Raw genomic sequence first — 18,403 nt, forward strand, 5'->3', positions numbered from 1 at the left:
TCATGTGAAAAGGTTCATGTGTGGGACATCAGAAAAGCCATCAGAATCTTTCAATTGCCTGCCAACTTATCTTTAATAATTCTCCATACTTCATTTACCCCTATTTGTTCTATCCTCCCTTTTTCCTTCTTTTAGGCTCAAATAGTCATTACTCATTATTATTCCATGTATTTTTCCTCCATTTGTTATTATTTTCTTGGTTTCTGTTTCCTTTATTCTTGCAAATCCAAAATATTGAGTTCACATTTGATCTATTTTCATTTTTCTCTTTAGTCCAAGAGCATCTTAAAAAAGTGATTGCTTGTCTTATCCTGCAGCGGTAAGTCCACTGCATGACTTTATACCCAACAAAATTTAAGGGTTCTTTCCTTTTGGTACAAAAAATGTATATCATTTTTAACGAATAGGCAATTAAAAAGCTATGCCTGCCCACATTTTTTTTCTTTTCAAGTTGTTGAGGTTCAAATGGCCGATTAGAAATAACCTTCATTTCAATCAGTTCCATCAATTATACATCTACTGTAGTTAAGCATGATATCTTAAAGAGTGCACATGTCACAGATAGATTTGTTGATCATCGCAAGACGGGTGGGTATGCGAGCTCCCCTCAACTCAGAGATGAATGTAAAGAACCCCCAACTTTGAACTCAAGAAACTTTAAGTTCAGATGTTCAGACCTCTTATTCTTCTTCTTGTCCATAAGCACAGCTCTTGCAACTCTCCATGCCTGAAACTTGTGTCATTTTGGAGAAGGCCCACACATCCTAGTTCAAAATCTCTCTGGGTGTAGAAACCCCTGTGCATTCCTCTCATGCTCACTGAGAAATTCTCATTGCCAACTGAATTTACAGAAAGAAAAAGATATACTCCAAGGTAAAACCTTCAATGCCGCCGTAAATTGCATTTCACACTCAGTACATAAAATTTAGTAGCATTGAACCAGTTTCCTATGCCATGGATGAAAAAGTTGTAAGGCTCTACATTTTTTTGACTTCCTCTGCACTAGTGGGTGGTGCTTCTTTTTTTTTTTTTCAAGTGGTGTACCATGGACAGTCCCCCTGCTTGATGCTACTGTTGATCAACTTGCTGTTGGCCTGTGATGTGCTGCCCCCAGTTGGCCAAGCACAGTCTGCACCTCAGTCACCATCTTCAGGACCCACTTGGGCACGACCTGTCACAACTTGGTGCCGCCTTGCCTGCGCCAGATTTTAGCACTGGTCCCATGCATCCATGCAAAATATCATGGTGCTGGTGAGTGGTCCTTGTCTCCATACTCGGATGCTAAGAGTTAAAGGACTGCCTTGAGGTGCTGGTCTAGCAGAATGAACATGCTAGTGATACTCTTTGTTTGATCAGTCTCTCTCTGTGCTGGAAACTGGAGTTTACACCTTTTACCGTCATCTTTGGAGAGTCAGATGGTCCAGCCTACCAAATGCTAAAGTTTTGAATGTTGTGTAACATAATGACAACCAGATATGGCCCTTTGAAAGCAACCCAGCTCCTCTAACAAAGAAACAAGGCAACCGGAGCATGCTGATATTTAAAAAAACAAATAACATATGGTGTTAACTTTTCTAAAATGAAAATGACTGCAAAAGACATTATCCCAACTATCATACACTTTTCCGGGGTTTGGTATATAAAGTAGATGGAACATTAGTCATGTTCAAAAGTAGTTGGAATTCAAAGTCTATGATAATCCCTCTTTCCGCAAGCCAAATCACATAGACCATGAAGGCAAGCGTGCGAGCTTAGTGTGCCACTAGGTCTGACTGTTTGGCGTGGTTTTAATTTCTTATGTGAGAAAACTCCAAGAAACCTATCGGTCAAATGATTTGCTTTCTTGTTTCAGTGGATATATATATATATATATATATATATATATATATATATATATATATATATATATATATATATATATATATATATATGATCTGTAATCCGACTCCAAGGACCATAAAACTGTAACGCCTCGACTCCTCATCAATGAAAACCATTTTCATTATTTTATTATGCTACCGAAAGACATGTAACGAGGTTGAGCTACTTGTATCTTCGACCCATGGCATGTTTCGGTGATCAAAATGACAAAAGTGCCTTAAAAATATTAATAAAAGGTCTGGTAAAATAAAAAGTCTACTAAAATGAAAAGTTATTTTTTTTTATGAGACATTAAATATATAATTAACAAATTTTCAATTGGCATTGAGACAACAAATCTGGTCTTATAGAGCTAGGTCATATAACTGGACACACACAGGTTCACTGAAATCCAATATGTAAATTCAAACTTTCAATTACACTACGGAGCCCCCACCTATCTACACCCTTTGTGCATGTTAAGGCCGTCAAACTCTCATCATGTGTTGTGCAGTTGAACCCCATGTTAAGGGCTTGAGATTGAGTTGTATACACCATGGTGGTGTGGTGTACATATCAGATAAGCACCAAGAAAAAAAAAAGGAAGGGGAAGTTGGGGTATTTTGATGAATTTTCAAAAAAATATTTTTTTAGATTTTAACTGTTTTACTATATTTTTTTTTGTCCTACTAAAAAAGATCAAAGATATTCTGGTTATGAGTTATGACACCACCAAGTGCACAATTTTTTATGCATAGACTCACGGACACAGTTTTCCTAGTTCTAAGAAAGCTTTTGGCAGCACCATTCTATGAATGTGTTCTGGAAATGAACATATTTATAAAACCTTGTGTTCCCGTTACGTAACACCTTTTGACGGTTTTGGCTAAATATTTGCTTCACTTATACTTAATTTCTTGAGAACCAAGAGATGGATTACCCAAGTAAAGGGCACATTTAGAAGCCTGACATAAGCACTCGAATCCAAATCTTTTTACTTCAGTTTAGAGATAAAACTATGTACGGTTAGTGAAAATGTCTGGGACAATTTCACCAGTGTTTGATTGTCGTGGAATGGCAGGGTGGACCTTCAGCCCTAAAGAAAAAAAATATTTCCCCAATGCAAACATGCTCCAAGTTATAAAAAAATTGTAAATTTTTCACAAAAAAAGCACGGTTAAATAATAAATATTATTGCTTGCCAGCGCCATGTAAACCATGCCAATCACATATGAAGCTGGGTATGTTAGGCACAGATAAAAAGAAAATCTGGAGATGCTGGGCACATATTGAAGCAAGGAATATTTTTAATTTTCTAAAATCATTGCTGAATTAACAGCCATTCTAGCTGACAAAGAACAAAGGGAAAACCAAAAAAAACTTCAAATTCACATAGTCTAATCTGCGTGACGCATGATGGTCTGTCATCTCAATATTCTGTCTCTACGGCCAACAACATGTAGAACAATATGTCAAACTGTTGGTACGGATCAACGTTTAATTCTGCATCTAAATTTCAGCCAGGAAGAAGAAAGAAGAAGAAGAAAAAAAAACTGCATTTAAAGTACGTAGGTGGTGCATACGCAGAGATCATTTTTTACTGTTATTTAATTTTACTTTAACTGCAATCCGGCGCCGTAGATCTGGGGAACGGACGGTCCGGATGAAAGGTGCTGGAGGATCGACGGCCAATCTTTAACAGATCCATAAAATTCTTTCTCAACCTTCACCAAGTTTAATTGCGCTGACCCATTAATTTCTAATGGGTATGAAGATGGTGCGACGCCAGACAGAGGGCAGGATCTTTCAATTCCAAGGCAGACTTTGCGGGGCTTTAGGGGACACGAGGGAGCCGGTGAGGTCGGAAGACCCTGTGTTTCGTCTCCATCTTCCGAGGGCAACAATCCATCGCTCTTCGGTCCACCATGACCCCCTTAAGGCCTCAAGCTTGCAGCATGTCTAGCCTTTCACATGGAGAACACGGACCTTGTTCGTCAACTTGGTGGGCACATTCCATGTGACGCCCATACAACTTAGAGAGAGACTGTTTCGGGGAAGGTCTAACCCATGCTGCTTTGTTTGGACATGCCGAACACACCATGTGAGCTCGACACCATGTGCGGCCAGAGCTAAAAAATTCCGACTAGGAAAAGTAGTCATAAAATTTCAAATTTTAAAAATATTAATATGTAAATGAAAAACATTACCTTAAAGTATGAGGAACATTTTTATGTGGGTACGTGTAAGCAATTGCCTACACCTGCTAATCCGAACATCTTTGGCAGAGGACTGACTGAGTCTGGGTGGTGGGTGGGCAAACAAGTAAGATTAAATGTGAATCGAAGTTCCGGGTGAGCAAGGGGTATTAATCCCACCGCTCAAAAAAGGCCCGAAGGCCCCCCCATTCCCCCTGCCTCCAGGGTTCTGAGCTGCGTCGGTGTCAGCGATAACAACGGTGCACCCTTCAGCCTAGATGCCGCGCTCTACCGTCTTAAGACACAGGAACATAACGCCCACGGGAATCGAACTAGAGACCTGCCTTAGTACAGACCCCTAGCTCAACCAGCTACGCTATGCCCCTTGTACATGAAACAATAAGAAAATTTGTTGGAATTAGAGTTTATGTCGTATGTAGATCTCATCGCCTCCTGACCGAGCTGATCTTATATAGCTCATCACCCTCCTTGATCCTAGAGATCGATCTTATAATTAATATGGTTGGTTTCTTTCTTTCTTTGTTTTTTCTCACGACGAATTTCAAGCTTTAATGGCATTCTAATATTGTCGATAATTAATAAGAATATTGGCCGATGCATAACTTTTTGACCCGTTATAATTTGTGGAGAAAATATGATGGTCGTGCCTCTTCTAAAATGACTCAAGGATTTATTATTTTTTTCCCCGGCCCGCGCGGCAGCCAAATACGATTTTGAGCCCACATAGGAAAGCAACTGATTAAAGTAGAGTATGTTAAGGACAAATACCACATTCTCAAAATCTCTTGATTCCGACAATTTTATGCATCTTGACAAACGCCCTGCTGTAAATAGAAGGCAAGTTGAACTTAAAGCCTTCAAGATGAAGAAGATCAGGAGTCTGATCACTGCGCTATGTTTCTCTCATACATAATCTTATCAAGACATAAAAAAAATAGAATACAAAATGCAAAAAAGAGCCGTAAACTTATCAAGACAGCTAAACCCTTTTCCACCTTTGTGGTTTATATCCAAAGGCAGGTAGATACATCAAATAAGCATGTCAAAAAGAAATTTACTTTGTTGTAAATACTAAGAACATTAGCCCTATTATATACATACATATATCGTCCAAATATTGAAAAGGTTAAGTGTAGAGTATATATTTGAAGTACATCTCTTGTATAGACAACTGGTAGGTACATGCATTGGTTGAGGCTATAAAACTGAGGAAAGCCAGATTTGGTCGACTAGTTGATCACATTCTTAAGATGCTACGGCCTCTCTTCCGGGCACTAGGCTTCAACCTGAAAAAAAAAAAAAAACTAAAAGTGAAGTCATTAATAATGTCACCGGGGTTCAACCATGATGCCATCAGCAATTTATGGTGGGGCACTTAACCACTTGCATAAAGATTGTTAAATGTGTCCATGGGATAAGAATAAAGATGTTGGAATATTTTATGGTGCTTGGGTTGTTCTGTTAGGTCAATATCCATGAGGATTGATCCCGTATGCAAAGAATATTTGAAAGATATAAAAGGACAAGAGGCAGATCAAGAACACCACATTAGGAGAGCAGGTGGTAAAGAGGTAGCCAAAAGGTGCTTCCGTGAAGACCTAAATGAAGCGTCAATCCTCCCACTTTTGCGTTCTCAGCCTTCTTGTCCTGTTATGTGACGATGCCAATGGATTGGATTCATATTGGATATCCAACTGAACTGCTTTAGATAAATAAGATATGGAAAAAAGTTCAATTTCCAATTAGGAAATTGGACAGAATTTGATTTTAAGAAATAACATTTGATTGGATTCGAATTCAGATTTGGTTGGGAATAGATACCAAATCATGCAATAAGCTTTGATATGACGAACTAAATTTTCCTATACCCAATATCAATATATTTGAAAGTTGGTTCTTATCATATCATAATGAAGGTTGAGATTCAGATCATTGGGATCCGAATGAATTTAAAGTTGCAATTTAGATCAGATTCAGTAATGAATTTACAAGTTGGATTTGGGCGTGGTATGCACTTTTCACACATTCAAATCCTAAATTGCGTTGAAATATATGAATATCCAACAAATCAGATATGATAATATTAAAGGGTATATTTGGTTCCGATCCAGATCGTTGACATTCCATTGTTATCCTTCTTAGCATGCTAACACCATCATGGTACGTGATCCTACATTAAGCTCAAGTATGTTAATAACAACAACAATAATAATAATAACATTATGATAATTATTATTTAATATTAAATAATAATGATAATAATATATTATTAATAATAATATTAAGAAAGAAGGAACCTCCCACACAGTTTCGCCTAACCAGAAACGGAAAATGGTTTCAGTTTGTAGAAGCTTCCAGGTTCTCCTTGCTCTTGAAGACTAGCACATCCAGCTTCAGCTTTAGATATTCAGCCCAAGATTTCCAACTCATGCCATGATCTCATCAACTTCATCAAGTCGGCGACGTTGACAACTTACTTTTGTCATATCTGCAGATCTCTTGAATACTATGCATATCTTTGCTTCAAGAATGCAGGGTGACATAAAGTAGGAATATTGCCTTCTATTATCCTCATAATTAAGGCGTTTTCATTATATATATATATATATATATATATATATATATATATATATATATATATATATATATATATATATATATATATATATATATATATATATTGATTTTTTTTTATTAGTGTTTGAACAAAGAAAACCTCCACCCTCTCACAGCACCTATCGGACATCAAAATGGTGGAAGGATTTCAGCTTCTCTCTCACTGTACCCAAGATTGCATTAAAGTGTAATTAAGCGCCATACAACAATAATAAAGTGTTGCATATGGGCGGGGGCTTTGGCCTCTGATATTGTTCCTAGGCTATAAAATACCTTGATTTGTATACCTTTAAATACCCAACGTTGAATGGAAGAAGGATAATCTCTTTGACGCATCCAACTCTCTCTCGTGTCTCTCTTTATCTCTCATGTCTCTTTCATTAGTACTGCCCTTTATTGATCTTCTCTTAACACTGTTTTCTTAGCAAGTTGACATACGTTACATGACAGGAAGGTAGACATGAAGCGCTCAGCCTGACCATCTTTGCCATCAGAAGCAGGATGTTTTCACCATCATTCATCCCTTGGGCAATGACATTGGGTCTGATCAAGAATCGGAGTGATGATGTCAAATCTATGGTCTATTGTTGCCAAAAGTAGAGATGTTAGCCTTTGCTCCCAGAATTAATGGTCTCAGTAAGTTTCAATTCCTTCTTCACTAGATGAAGGACAATCTCTAAGACTCTAACTGCCATGCTTCAATGGCCACGTGCAATAAAGTGCAGCCTGAAGAAGGCTCCACTGCAGAAATGGATCCGTCTTCTGGCCACACCTTATTGCATGCGGCCGTCGAAGCAGGCAACGGAGATCCTTCGTTACCTACTAAAGAAGAAACTGGAACTTATGGAAACAACTTATGAAGAGCAAATGCTAGTACAACTTTACAATTGGCAGCAATAAACAACAGAATCGACATGATCAGTTGGATTCTTGACCAGAAACCTAATGCCATTGTCAAGAGACAAATGTTGTAAAAACATGATGAAGATGAACCTCGTAAGCAACAACTTCCTTGCTAGCAGCAGCCCAGACGTCACAGCAGGGTTTATATGCCCACCTCTTCACTGCGGCCATTAGAAAGAGAGAGAGAGAGAGAGAGAGAGAGAGAGAGAGAGAGAGAGAGAGAGGGAGAGGGTGCTATACCAAAAATGCCAGTGGTGCAGTAGATCAGAGCGAAGGTCATACCACCGAGGTCCAAGTGATGCCCTGGCTGCTGGTGGTGCCACACAAACTATGAGACATTGACTCCCATGGACTATCGTGAAGATAGTGATGTAGGGAAAGAGGAAGGTGCCCATGAACTCAGAGATCTTTGCCCTCCAACCTTGACAAAGCTAGGAAAGGGACTACAAGGAGCAGCCCCTGGTGCCCCTTTTTGAGGCCGAGGAGCTCAAGTCACGGCCCCTCTGAAAGGCTGGGATCGTCGAGGTCATGGTCACCTTCCTCATCCTCTGCATAACCATCCTCACCGTCACGGTGGTTAAAAGGTCCCCCAGTTTGTTTGGCACCGACGACATCCAGAGCGTCGGTTAGACCTTCGGTGGCATGATCTTCGTCCTCGTCTACTGCATCGCCGGCATTTCTGGTATAGCAACCCTCTCTCCCTCTGTCTTTCTTCTCTCTCTCCATACCTCTCTCCCTATCTTCAATGGTGGCGTTGAACAGGTGGAAACATAAGCCCTACGATGACGTTTGGGCTGTTGATGGCGATGTAGCGGCTTGGGGCCGTAGGGGGCAAACACGTCATCAAGGGCTAGGAGAAGAGCCTGAATAATACAGAAGGGGGTCACGTGTCTGTATGTTTCAGTATGCAGAACGATTGGCTTTTAGGTTAGGAACAAATAGGAAGGCATCATGTAGTGATAGGATCAATTAGAAACCAAAACTTGGAAGGGAAGGACATGAACAAGCTGAAGAGGGAGACGTGTGGTAGCATGCGGGCTGTGGCCATCTTCTTCTTGTTTCTCGATTACTGAATCATCAAGCCGCTTCTCTCCTCCAACTGACGGCAAGATGACATCTAAAAGCAAAAATTGGATGTTTTAGCGTTTTCATCATCAACAAGAAGAACCTTAAGCTTCCACAAACTGGAACCCTTTTTGCATTTCTAGTAGTGTTCAGCACCCAGCTGAAACTGAGCCAAGCCAGTCTGAAGCTCTATTATTGGGTCGAGAAAGTTGGGCTGAGCTCATTGCCTGACTCGTGGTCCAGCAACCCAACCTCCCTCATGTTTGACTAACCGGCATCCCTACTTATTAACACCTGGCCGAAGAAATTATCTTTGTCATTTTGAAAAATATGAATATTTAAAGCATAGAAGATGAACCCAACTAGCATGATACAATTCCTATGAATGAAATTTCATAGCTTAATACATAGCTTTTAGGTGAATCTATCACAAACTATTGTCATGCATAGAAAGTTTAGAATACAATAATGATCACAACTAACTCTTAGGAGTTGTTGGGCTCTAACACTCTGGTAAGTCATATGGACCTACTAAAATAATCATTGCATGCGAGTCAAGACCAGTCTAGGTGCAGGTCCAGTTGCAGCATTGGTACAAAACAAAGTCAGTGATTAGCAACATGAACTCAGTCAAAAGACCATGGACGTCCATTGCTTCTGGGGGCAATCATTCATTTCTAATTTGAGATTCAAGGTGACAAGAGATGATTAAGGAAATTATTAAGAAAAAAGGTGAATTGAACAAGAAAAAAACACTAAAAATTGAAAAAAAAAACTACAAAAACTATCCCTTGCTTGGCATCCCTGGTAAGCAAAGGCACCTAATGGCGGAAGCACAATCATGATCAAGATATGCAGAAATTTGGGTGTTAGTGCCATCTTTTAGATCCATCTTATCCTTAAGGAAGAAGGTAAAGTAGAGGGCAAAGACAGGTTGCAACAGATGAAACTTGATGGAATGCAATGGATGCAAAAAAAAAAAAAAAGTGCTCAAAAAGAGAAGATAGGGAAATTTACTTGGTTCTATGGATTGGATCACCTACATGCATGAGAAAGGTTTTTCCACTATATCAAACCATGCTGAAAAGCTTATCTGTTATATAATGGAGCAATAGCTCCATTCTCCCCTTTTATTTTAGGTAAGGTTACAATATTTCCATGATGGTCAATACCACATATGCTAACATGAGCTGTTGAGATTTTTTCACCACATTTACCAATGTAGACATTATCTGTCACCTTCCTTAATTAAGGCAAATTTTTTAGGCAACACAATGAAATGAGTAATCTCTTTTACGATCGGTTGAGCCAACTAGATTGGATCTCTCAATATTTTTTGAGTTTGAGTGTGGAGCTTGATCCATACTTGATAGCTTTGCGGATTTTGCTCTAATCTCATGTTTATGAGGGTGCTGTTTTGCTTGTACTCTGTCGTGGTAGTGAAAAATGCTTTGTGTGGTGGCCGTGGACGTAGGAGAATGTGTCTTTGAACCATGTAAATCTTTGTGTGTTCTTTGTGTTTCTCTTATTTTGGTTTCTCTTCTCTTGGTGCATCAAGATAGTGTGCGAGAGACTGACTCCTAACATTTCACCATATATTTACTTTGCAATCTGTTGAGTCATATGGATTGGATCTCTCAATATCTTTCCAACTCCCCCTCCCTTCCCCTCTCCCTGTACCACCTTCCTTAATTAACACATGTTTTTTAGGCAATACAATCGATTACGTGGTCTCCTTTGCAATCAGTTGAACTAGTTGGAATTAACACATGTTGTTTAGGCAATACAATCAAATGTGTGGTCATCTTTGCAATTGGTTCAGTCAATTGGATTGAATCTCTCAATATCATTTCACCCTCTCCTTTGCAATCTATTAAGCTAGCGGCATGGGATCTCTCGATATCCATTCGCGTCACTAAGGACTCATTTGGCAGCACAAAGATTTTGTTAGTGTTTCATAAATTTGACCTAAAGTTTGAGTACATTCATGAAACACTTGTTTTAGTATTCCACAAATCTGCCTCACTATTTGTGACATATTCATGAAACATTTTCAAAGTATTCAAGCTGTCAAACCGTCTCTAAAGGTCATATATTATGTTTAAAAAGAAAGGCACTGCCCGCCTCTCCGTACCTTGTCTTTCTTCCTTCTTTTTTTCGACATTTTACTACCCTAGTTTACTTACACACATCTCTCTCTCTGTGTTTGTTATTCACTTCACTAATTTTTTATGCAGTCCAATCAGATGAGTTTGGTGATCATTTTTATGCATATTTTTTTATTAATTTTGTTAGCGTAATTCTTTAAAAGTTCAATATTTTGTATGTTTAATAATTTAAAGTTTATAAACAATAAGTTTGGTGTTCATGTTTATATTTGCACATCATTTTTTAATTAATTTTGTCAGCTTAGTTCTTTAAAATTTAATACTTCTATGTTTCATAAATTTCAAGTTATAGGTTTTGATATATAATGTTTTAAAAATTTTGTTTATTTTTTTTCTCAATAATCAGCAAAATACGGACAACAAATCACCAAAATCTTGAGGATATAGCGGTCCAAGAGGAAGTGGTGTAGACCTGCAACATTTATAACGGTGAGATTAATCACCGGTATAGTGTTTGCAGTTAATTTTCAAACAGGAAGCAATACTTTTGCTTTAATGTTGCGGAAATTTTGGCTTCCATCTTTATAACAGTGAGATATATCACCATTGTACAGGGGTGAAGCCTGTAATTATTTGTCGCAGGGGTGAAACTAGAGATTTAAAATTTGAACAAGAGGCGAAATAAAAAATTTCAAATTATATATATATATATATATATATATATATATATATATATATATATATATAACTTTATTGATTTACATATTATTTTTTGATGTTTTTAAAATTTGGGGGGGCAATCCCTTTGCCCCTGTCGCTATAACAATTGCAGTTCATCATCTTCAGAAACGTGATTTGAGTTAGTAAAAACAAAATGTTTAATAGCGGCAGTAATACCTTTTTTCTTTAATTTTATGAGAAATTTGTCCTCCAATGCCATTTCTTTCGGTGTCATTGTTGCGTATACTTTCGATGGGGTGATGACATTGTGTCTTATCAAGAATCGAAGAGATGATGTCAATTCTATGGTCTATTGTTGCCAAATGTAGAGATGTTAGCCTTTGCACCCCAGAATTAATGGTTTCCGTAAGTTTCAATTCCATCTTCACTAGAAGAAGAACAACTGCCATGCTGCAATGGCCATGTGCTATAAAGTGCGGCCTGAAGAAGGCTCCACTTCAGAAATGGATTGTCTTCTCGCCACACCTTATTCCACGCGGCCATCAAAGCAGGCAACAGAGATCGTTAGTTACCTACTAAAGAAGAAACTGGAACTTATGGACACAACTTATGAGGAGCAAATACTACTACACCTTTACAAACACCTTTACAATTGGCAGTAATAAACAACAAAATCGACATGATCAGTTCGATTCTTGATAAAAAACCTTACGCCATTGTCAAGAGACAAATGTTGTAAAAACATGATAAGATGGCCCTCGTAGGCAACAACTTCCTTGCCAGCAGCAGCCCAAACATCACAGCAGGGTATACCAAAAATGCCGGTGGTGCAGTAGACCAGAGTGAAGGTCATACCACCGAGGTCCAAGTGATGCCCTGGCTGCTCGTGGTGCGGCACAAATTAGGAGACATTTTGACTCCCATGCATGATCATGAAGATGGTGATGTAGGGAAAGAGGAAGGTGGCCATGAACTAGGAGATCTTTGCCCTCCAACCAAGACATGTGCATGCCAGGTTCGAGCATGAGTGACAGTAGCGGGTCCATGTAGTTCTTGTCCTGGCCTTACGCTGTCGTTCCGATCGGCTCCCTCCTTCGAGAACTTGTTGGCACCGAGTCTTACATCTTCTTCCTTCACCTGCATTTTCAGTCCTCTTTCTCGCAGGCGCTGTCTCTCTCTTTCTCTCCCCTCTCTTCTTCGTCGTTGTGCTGTTTTTTGACGCACATGGCCTCCGTTTATCGGAAAAGAAAACCACTGAACTCTCTGAAGTGTGGTCGGCCTCCGACCTTGTGAGAATTTAACGCGAGGTCAGGTTTTGTCAACCTGCTGACCGTTTTTGTATTGACGTTAAATTCACTTTCATGACATGATAAAATTGTTTTTTCACTTGCAGTTGGTACCGCTAATTGAAAAACCAGCAAAAGAAGACACATCGTAACAAGTCTTCGTGTATTTAATATCCACGCATTATGTAGCGACCCGACACATTGCAGCTCTTGCCCAAAATAATAAAAAGATATTTGTATTCTAAATTAAACAAATATTTAAAGTGATCCCCATATTCTATTTTCCTTTCATAAGGTTATTATTTTCAGCTCCACTTCAACAGTAAACCTTGTCCATTCTGTGAATTCATATCCTCTCCATCATTTTCTCATTTTCATACATGTGAACTTTATTTCTTGGAGATGGAGAGAACATGGATTCATTTACTATTAAAGAAGAATTGGTTGATATGGATAATATCCCTGTAAAAGAAAAAAAATAATATGGGCAATATTGCTTTGCATATTTGTTTAAATTAAAGTACTAATATCTTTTTCTCTTTTTGAACAAAATCTCTTCTGTTTCTCACATAACAGGGCAGGTATTAAATACGAGAAAACATGATAGAATATGTCTTCTTTTGCTGGTTTTTTAACTAGCGCAACCAACTCGAGATGAAAAGACAAATTTACTGTGTGAGGAAATTAAGAGAATTTAGTCAACATAAAACGGTCATTAGGTTGACAAACACAGTCACGAGTAAAATTTTCAGTGGGTGGGGACACTTCCAGAGAGTTGAGTGGCATGATCCTATAAATGGCGGCCATGTGGACCATCACTAACAAGGAAAGCAGCACAATGAAGAATACGAGAGGAGAGACAGAGTACAGGGAGAGAGCCTATGAAGAACTATTATAAAAAATGGAGGGGAAGGAAGAAGATGTTAGGTTCAGCGCAAACAACTTCTTGGAGGGGCAACCAATCGAAACAGAAGAGCAAACCTAGGAAAAGGACTACAAGCAGCCGCCACTGGTGCCCCTTTTTGAGGCCGGGGATCTCAAGTCACAGTCCTTCTGAAAGGCTGGGATCGCCGGGTTCAAGGTCACATTCCTCTTCCACTGCATGACCATCCTCACCGTCACGGGGATTAAAAGGTCCCGCACTCTGTTTGGCACCGCCAACATCGAGTGCATCGGTTGGACCTTCAGTGGCATGATCTTCATCCTTGTCTACTGCATCGCCCGCATTTCTGGTATAACAACCCTCTCTCTCTGTCTTTCTTCTCTCTCTCCATAACCCTCTCCCCAATTTCGATGGCGGCGCTGAACAGGTGGGCATATAAGCCCTACGGTGACGTTTGGGCTGTTGCTGGCGACGTAGCAGCTTGGGGCTATATGGGGCAAACACGTCAACAAGGGCTAGGAGAAGAGCCTGTAAGAGACAGAAGGGGGATCACTTGTCTGGAGGTTCGTAGTAGAGTTTTACAATATGCAGTAATACATTTTGCTTTAATTTTGTGGAAATTTTGGCTTCCATCGATATAACAGTGATATATATCACCACTGTACAAGGGTGGAGCCTGTAATTTTTTATCTCAAGGGTAGAACTATACTTTTAAAATTTGAATAAGAGGCAAAAAATTTTTTCAAATTATATATATATATATATATATATATATATATATATATATATATATATATATATATATATATATATTAAACTTTTTAAATTTACATATAAATTTTTAAAGTTTTTAAAATTTGAGGAGGCCAATCCCTCGGCCCCCGCTATAACAATTGCAGTTCATCATCTTCAAAAACATGATTCAAGTCAGTAAAAACAAATTGTTTAATAGCGGAAGTAATACTTCTTTTCTCTAATTTTATGAGAAATTTGTCCTCCAATGCCATTTATTTCCATGTCATTGCTGCGTATACTTTTACTGGGGTGATGACGTTGGGTCTGATCAAGAATAAAGTGATGATGGCAATTCTATCGTCTACTGTTGCCAAATGTAGAGGTGTTAGACTTTGCTCCCCAGAATTATTGGTCTCCGTAAGTTTCAATTCCGTCTTCACTAGATGAAGGACAATCTCTACCTGCCATGCTTTGAGGGCCATGTGCAACTAAGTGCGGCCTGAAGAAGGCTCCACTTCAGAAATTGATCCATCTTCTGGCCACATCTTATTCCACGCGCCCATGGATGCAGGCAACAGAGCTCGTTCGTTACCTACTAAAGAAGAAACTGGAACTTATGGACACAACTTAGGAGGAACAAATGCAACAACACATTTACAATTGGCAGCAATAAACAACAGAATCGACATGATCAGCTCGATTCTTGATTAGAAACCTTACGCCATTGTCAAGAGACAAATGTCATAAAAACACGATGAAGATGGCCCTCGCCCTCGTAAGCAATAACTACCTTGCTAGCAGCTGCCCAAACATCACAGCAGGGTTTATGTGCCCACCTGTTCACTGCGGCCATTAGAGACAGAAAATGCCGGTGGTGCAATAGACGAGAGCGAAGGTCATACCACAGAGGTCCAAGTGATGCCTTGGCTGCTGGTGGTGCGGCACAAATTAGGAGTCATTTTGACTCCCCGTCTGTTTGGCAGCACCGACATCCAGAGCGTCGGTTAGACCTCCGGTGGCATGATCTTCGTCCTCGTCTACTGCATCGCCGGCATTTCTTGTATAGCAACTCTCTCTCTATCTTTCTTCTCTCTCTCCATACCCCTCTCCCTATCTTCAATGGTGGCGTCAAATAGGTGAGCACATAAGCCCTACGGTAATGTTTGGGCTGTATGGGGAAAACACGTCATCAAGGGCTAGGAGAAGAGCCTCTATTAAACAGAAGGTGGTCAATTGTCTGGATGTTTCAGGATGCAGAACGATTGGCTTTTAGGTTAGGAGCAAAGAGGAAGACATTAGGTAGTGATAGGATCAATTAGAAACCAAAACTTGGAATGGGAGGACAAGAACAAGATGAAGAAGGAGACGTGGTAGCATGCGGGCTGTGGCCATCTTCTTCTTGTTTCTCGATTACTGAATCATCAAGCCGCTTCACTTCTCCAACTGACTGCAAGGTGACATCTAATAGCGAAAATTGGATGTTTTAGCGTTTTCATCATCGACAAGAAGAAACTTAAGCTTCCACAACCTGAAACCCTTTTTTGCATTTCTAGTAGCGTTCAACACCCAGCTGAAACTTAGCCAAGCCGATCTGAATCTCTATTATTGGGTCGAGAAAGTTGGGCTGAGCTCATTACCTGACTCGTGGTCCAGCAACCCAAGCTCCCTCATGCTCGACTAACTGTCATCCCTACTTGTTGACACCTAGCCGATTGAGGAAATTACGTTTGTCATTTTCAAAAATATGAATATTTATAGTGTAGAAGATGAACCCAACTAGCATGATACAATTCCTATGAATGATATTTCATAGCTTAAAACATAGCTTTTAGGTGAATGCATCATAAACTATTGCCATGCATCAAAAGTTTAGAATACAATAATGATCACAACTAACTCTTAGGAGTTGTAGGGCTCTAACACTCTCTTAAGACATATGGACCTACTAAAATAATCATTGCATGCGTGTCAAGACCAGTCTAGGTGTAGGTGCAGTTGCGGCATTGGCACAACACAAAGTCAGTGGTTAGCAAAATGAACTCAGTCAAAAGACCATGAATGTCCAATGCTTCTGGGGGCCGTCGTTCATTTCTAATTTGAGATCCAAGGTGATATGAAATCATTGAGGAAAATTGTTAAGAAAAAAGGTGAAGTGAACAATAAAAAAACCATAGAAATTAAAAAAAAGAACTACAAAAACTATCCTTCGCGTGGCATCCCTGACATGCAAAGACACCTAATGGAGGAAGCACAATCATGATCTAGATATGGAGAAATTTGGTTGTTTTGTGCCATCTTTCAGATCCATCTTATCCTTTTAGGAAGAAGGCAAAGACGGATTGCAATGGATGAAACTTGATGGAATGCTAAGGATGCAAAAAAAAAAGTGCTCAAAAAGAGAAGTTGGGCAAATTTATTTGGTTCTGTGGATTGGATCACCTACATGCATGAGAAAAGTTTTTCCAGTATATCAAACCATGGTGAAAAGCTTCTCTATTATATAATGGAGCAATAGTACCATTCTCCCTTTTATTTTAGGTAAGGTTACAATATTTCCATGATGGTCAATACCACATATGCTAACTTGAGCTGTGGAGATTTTTTCACCACATTTACCAATGTAGACATTATCTTCAAAGTCACCTGGTTGACTTGCCTTTTATGAAAGTATGTATCACCTTCCTTAATTAATGCAAATTTTTTGGGCAACACAATCAAATGAATAATCGCCTTTGCAATCGGTTGAGCCAGCTAGATTGGATCTCTCAATATTTTTTCTGTTTGACTGTGGAACCGGATCCTGATCCATACTTGATAGCTTTGCGGATTTTGCTCTAATCTCACGTAATGCAAATTTTTTAGGCAACACAATCAATTGAATAATCGCCTTTGCAATCGGTTGAGCCAGCTAGATTGGATCTCTCAATATTTTTTCTGTTTGACACTGTGGAACCGGATCCTGATCCATACTTGATAGCTTTGCGGATTTTGCTTGTACTCTTTATTCTTCCGTGATAATGAAAGAAGCTTTGTGTGGTGGCCGTGGACTAGGAGGCCCTGTCCCTGAACCCTGTAAATCTTTGTGTGTTCTTTGAGTTTATTTTTTTTTGGTTTCTCTTCTTCGTGGTGCATGACAGAGAGTGTGCGAGAGACTGGTTCCTAACATTTCACCAAATGATTTACTTTGCAATCTGGTGAGCCCACTGGATTGGATCTCTCAATATCCTTCCAACCTCCCTCCCCCCATCTCCATTCCCCTCTCCCTTTACCACCTTCCTTACAATCGCTTACGTGGTCTCGTTTGCAATCGGTTCAGCCAGTTAGAATTAACACATGTTGTTTAGGCAATACAATCGACAGCGTGGACATCTTTGCAATTGGTATGGCCAATTGGATTGAATCTACCATTGTCTTTCCATCCTCTGATGTCCTTTCCAATCTATTAAGCTAGCTGCATTGGATCTCTCGATAACTCTTCATGTCACTAAGGAGTCATTTGGCAGCAAAAACACTTTGTTAATGTTTCATAAATTAGACCTAAGGTTTGAGTACATTTATGAAACACTTGTTTTAGTATTCCACGATTCTGCCTCACTACAAATTCATGACACATTTTCAAAGTATTCTTGTTGCCAAACGGCCTCTAAAGGTCATATATTATGTTTGAAAAGAAAAGCACTACCCACCTCTCCCTGCCTTGTATTTCTTTCATCCTTCTTTTCCTTCGACATTTTACTACCCTAGTTTACTTATACACATCTCTCACTCACTTTGTTTTTCACTTCACCTTTTTTATGCAGCCCAATAAGAAGAGTTTGGTTATAATTTTAACATTTGCATATTTTTTTTATTAATTTTATTGGCCTAATTCTTTAAAAGTTTAATATTTTGTATGTTCAATAATTTAAAGTTTATAAAAAATAAGTTTAGTGTCCATGTTTATATTTTCACATCATTTTTTAATTACTTTTATCAGCTTAGTACTTTAAAATTTAATATTTCTATGTTTCATAAATTTCAAGTTATAGGTTTTGGTATATAATATTTTAA

Source organism: Nymphaea colorata, chromosome 4, assembly GCF_008831285.2.
Source record: "Nymphaea colorata isolate Beijing-Zhang1983 chromosome 4, ASM883128v2, whole genome shotgun sequence".
NCBI classification, from domain to species: domain Eukaryota; kingdom Viridiplantae; phylum Streptophyta; class Magnoliopsida; order Nymphaeales; family Nymphaeaceae; genus Nymphaea; species Nymphaea colorata.